Here is a 4,806-nt window from a genome sequence, read left to right as displayed (position 1 = left end):
TGTAGGTCCCCAGAGACCTGCCAGATCCTTCAGTCCCCCGCTAGATCCACCCTTCCCGCTAGAACCCTGCACATTCCCCCCTACCCCCGCCAGATTCCCTTCATCCGCCAAACCACCCCACCCCAGAGGCCCGCCAAATCGAGGAGATCCCCGCAGATCTCCCGAGCGGAGACCCGCCAGATTCCCCAACTCCCGCCAAATCCCCACATCCACCCCCAGGGTTTCACAGAGATAACATGCTGCTCCCCCCGGCTGATCACCGGGAGATGTCCCGGCCGCAGACCTCCCCAACCCCGGGAAAAACCTGGCACCCAAGGGTGGGGGAATAGACGTGAATGGCCGCTACTCACCCACAAGGTCTCCGCGGCCCGGATCCCGCTCTGTCTGTCTCTCTCTCTGTTCCTCGGTCCCTGGGGCTGGATCCACTGCCTCTCCCCGCGCTCTATTTGCCCCAGTGTCGAAACCGCTTTTTCTCTCTCTCTGGGCTGGATCTCCCTCTGTCTCTGTTCCTGGGGCTGGATTCTCTCTTTCTTCCAATCCCACTCTGTGTTCCTGGATTGCAATTCCCCTCCCTCTGTACCTGGATCCCTTTTCTTTCTGCTCCTCTTAAGATTCCCCTCTCTCGGTCTCTACCTGTCCCTATTTGGATAGCCCTTTCTCTCTCTCTGTTCCGGGCTCTGCTGGAACTGGCGCTGAAATTTAGCCGCCGCCACTCTGATAGTTTGAATTTCGTCACCAAATTTCTGATTGGCTGCGGCACCATCCAATCACCGCCCTCATTTTCGGCACAGCCAATCAGGAAAGAGAAAGACCAGGAAATTGCCAACCTTTCAAGGCAAGACTTTTAAAGTTTCGTCTTCGCTTTAAATCGGAAGAAAAGCGCATTTCCTTTTATTTCTGCAGCTGTGAATGTGTGATTTGATTTGTGAAAATCATTTCATACTTTTTCTTTTGTTTTCTGCGACTAAACAGTCTCTTCGCAACCTTGATACCCTCATACTGATCGACCATTTCTTTATGGGTGAGGGACTTGGACAATTTACCCAAATCGCATAAACCAAACAGTCCAATTGTGGAATTGTCTGAGATCTATTTGCAATGTCAGGTGACAGGACAACATCTCCGTGAGTGAGGTTCGTGAAAAGTGCTGTGCCATGATCCAATTTGAAGGGGAAACTGATTCTTTTCTTTGTCCCACACCTGGTCACAACAAGACTTGATCTTAAACAGGGAGGTGATATTACTAACTATACACAGTGTAAGACTGCAATTAACTTCAGTGGTGGGGTAACTTCTGGGAACATTTATTCAGGATCAAATTAATAATTACATGATGAAATGTGGGTTGATTCAGAGAGTCAGCATTGATTTGTTAACTGGGAGACAGTAAGGACTGCGGATGCGGGAAACCAGAGTCAATAGATGTGAAGCTGGAAAAGCACAGTCGGTCAGACAGCATCCGAGGAGCAGGAAAGTCAACGTTCCAGGCCAAAGCCCTTCGTGAGATGTCTTATGAATCTGCTGAAGTTCGGCAAGGCTGTTATTGTTCTTTACATGGATTTCCAAAAGGTGTTCAGTACAGTTTTGCACAACAGACTTGCGAGGAAAGTTATAGATCGTGGAATAAGATGGACAGTAGCACCATGCATACAAAATTGTCTGAGGGATAGGAAACAGAGAGGAATTGGTTGCTGGGTATTTACAGGTTGGATGGAAATTTGTAGTGGAGTTTCCTTAGGGGTTGGTTTTGGAATCCTTGTTTTTTCTGATATACAGAAATGATCTACATCTTAGTGTGCAAGGGACAATTTCAAAGTTTTCAGATTACACAAAACTTTGGAGAATTACAAACTGAGGCAGACGCTAGAACTTCAAAAGGGCAATGACTTGTGGGGAGTGAAGTTGAAGATGGAGTTCAGAGGGGAGGAGGGTGAGGTTTCAGATAAGGAACATGGACAGACGTTATAAAGAGTTCTCTTTCACAAGGGTATTGGAACAGAGACCTGAATACATATGTAATATTCTTGCCTTCATAAATAAGGAGATAGACTATAAGAACCAGGAGGTTATGATGCACATGTATAAAGCATTGGTTAGACTTCTCCTGGAGTACTGTGTACAGTTCTGGCTGCCACGCTATAGGAAAAAGATGATTGCACTGGTAAAATGCAGAAGCTGTTTGTGAGAATGGTTCTAAGGTTGTGACGCTTCAGTTGAGAGGGGAGATTGGAGAAGTTGGGACTATTTTCCTTGTATTAGGGGAAGGCTAAGAGGACCTTTGAAAGAAGTGTTCAAAATCATGAGGTGAGGCTGGAAAGAGTATATAAGGAGAAACCGTTCTTGTTTGTGAACAGATCGAGAACCAGAGGGCACAGTTTTAAGGTGTTTTGCAAAAGAGGAAAATGTGAGATGGAAAAATAAAACAGTGAGTAGTTAGGTAATGGAATGCATGGCCTGGAAGTGTTGGAGCAGGGCAATTGTGGCATTCATTGGATGATTATTTAAATTATCAAATAAATAGATGCAATTTGCAGGGTTAGAGGCAATAGCCAGGAGATTGATATCAACTTCAAATGCTCAGACAGCAATGCAGGCCAAATGGCTATAGGGTGTAGGTTTGCTCGCTGAGCTGTAGGTTTGATGTCCGGACGTTTCATTACCTGGCTAGGTAACATTATCAGTGGTGACCTCCAAGTGAAGCGAAGCTGTTGTCTCCTGCATTCTATTTATAAGTTTGTCCTGGATAGAGTTTCTGGGGTTTGTGGTGATGTAATTTCCTGTTTGTTTTCTGAGGGGTTGATAGATGGCATCTAGATCTATGTGTTTGTTTATGGCGTTGTGGTTGGAGTGCCAGGCCTCTAGGAATTCTCTGGCATGTCTTTGCTTAGCCTGTCCCAGGATAGATGTGTTGTCCCAGTCGAAATGGTGTTTTTCTTCCATTTGTAGGGCTACGAGGGAGAGAGGGTCGTGTCTTTTTGTGGCTAGCTGGTTTTAGAGAGGGTCGTGTCTTTTTGTGGCTAGCTGGTTTTCGTGTATCCTGATGGCTAACTTTCTTCCTGTTTGTCCTACGTAGTGTTTGTGGCAGTCCTTGAATGGAATTTTGTAGACGATGTTGGTTTTGTCCATGAGTTGTACTGGGATTTTAAGTTTGTTAGTTTTGGTTTGAGAGTGTTGGTGGGTTTGTGTGCTACTAGGATTCTGAGGGGAATTAGTAGTCTGGCTGTCTTCTGCACCAGGAGAATTTTGTGATTCTGTAATGCAGTGATCAGTACCAGAACTAACTATCTTGGTTCATTAAATAACAAATAAATAATGTTTTGCAAACAAGACGTTTACCATAAAACCACAAGAGTGTAAGTGAGCCATTGAGCCACTTGAGTTGCTCTGCCACTCAATGAGATTGTGGCTAATCGAGCAATTCTCAGCTCCACATTCTTGCCTTTTCCCCATTACTCTTGATTTTCCCACTGAAATGAAATCTGCCGAACTCAGCCTTGAATATACTTAATCATCCAGCCTCAACAATCTTCTGTGGTAAAGAATTGCATAATTTCACAACTCACTGAGAGAAGAAATCTCTGTCAAGTGCAAAAGGCTCCTGCTCCCAACTCTATATTCAAATCCAGTATCTTTTGTCACTCACAACTTAAGAGTCACTCGCTCCTTCTGAAAGGGTTGCAGATTTGGTGTCTCCATCTTAGCTGCTTGTTCTTTCTAAGTGTAACATCGTTGCTGTTGTGTTGGGTGTCCTTTGCTTTGCAAAGTATTCTAAAAAAGTTCAAGATATATATATATATATATATATATATATATGTCCAGTCAATGATATTATAAATAAATAATTTGGAAAATACATTTCATTACAACTGCGTACCTGGCAGTGAGAACACGTTTATCAGAGCTCATCTGTAGTATAACAGCTAGGATTCTTACATACCAAAGGCAATACTCTCCAGCTAATTCTGCACAGTACATCCCAAAAGTATAGACAAAGACAATTTCAGATCTTGCACAAAAGACAGAAATTGCTGGAAAAGCTCAGCAGATCTGGCACCATCTGTAGAGAGAAATCAGGGTTAATGTTTCAGTTCGAGTGGCCCTTCCTCAGAGCTTGCAAATTGGATCCCCAATTGCAAACTGGGGGGAGCAGCCATGGTCAGACTTAAACAGGGAAATCTGGTGATTTCAGCATTTCAGGACAGCTTGCCTTCGGGTCAAGTGAGTACCAAAAGCCAAATCTCCACCCCATTAACATTATCAATCAGTTACACAAATTAAGACTTGATCAGATATTGCATATGAGAGAACATCCGTCAAGACTGTAGATTGGACTATTTGTTTTGCTGCACTCATCTGTTGAAATGACAAGAGTATCCAACAGACCTGTTGTCAGAAATAAAAATAAAATGTACAACTTTAAAAATACAGGGGTGGTACCAGGGGATTGGAAAGTGGCGAATGTTGTGCCCCTATTCAAAAAAGGGATTGGGATAACCCTGGGAATTACACGCCAGTTAGTCTTACTTCGGTGGTAGGCAAAGTAATGGAAAGGGTACTGAGGGATAGGATTTATGAGATCTGGAAAGACACTGCTTGATTAGGGACAGCCAGCACGGATTTGTGAAGGGTAGGTCTTGCCTTACAAGTCTTATTGAATTCTTTGAGGAGGTGACCAAGCATGTGGATGAGGGTAGAGCAGTGGATGTAGTATACATGGATTTTAATGACTTGGATGAGGGAGTCAAAGGGTGGGTCAGTAAATTTGCAGATGATACGAAGATTGGTGGAGCTGTGGATAGTGAGGAG

General features: G+C 44.0%; 1 protein-coding gene across 2 annotated transcripts in view; it reads right to left on the bottom strand.

Annotated features, from left to right (window-relative positions):
- Positions 1-670, bottom strand: part of fbxo5 (F-box protein 5) — a 17,612-nt gene extending 16,942 nt beyond the window's left edge. For both annotated transcript variants that reach the window (XM_043696793.1, XM_043696794.1), the window contains exon 1: positions 351-670. The gene's annotated coding sequence lies outside the window, so the exon portion shown is untranslated. The remainder of the gene's footprint in view (positions 1-350) is intronic.
- Positions 671-4,806: the final 4,136 nt, after the last annotated feature.

The sequence above is a fragment of the Chiloscyllium plagiosum genome, chromosome 9 (genome assembly GCF_004010195.1).
Source record: "Chiloscyllium plagiosum isolate BGI_BamShark_2017 chromosome 9, ASM401019v2, whole genome shotgun sequence".
In the NCBI taxonomy this organism is placed as follows: Eukaryota; Metazoa; Chordata; class Chondrichthyes; order Orectolobiformes; family Hemiscylliidae; genus Chiloscyllium; species Chiloscyllium plagiosum.
The sequence above is the reverse complement of the archived record's forward strand: the minus strand, read 5'-3'. Positions and strand labels throughout refer to the sequence as shown.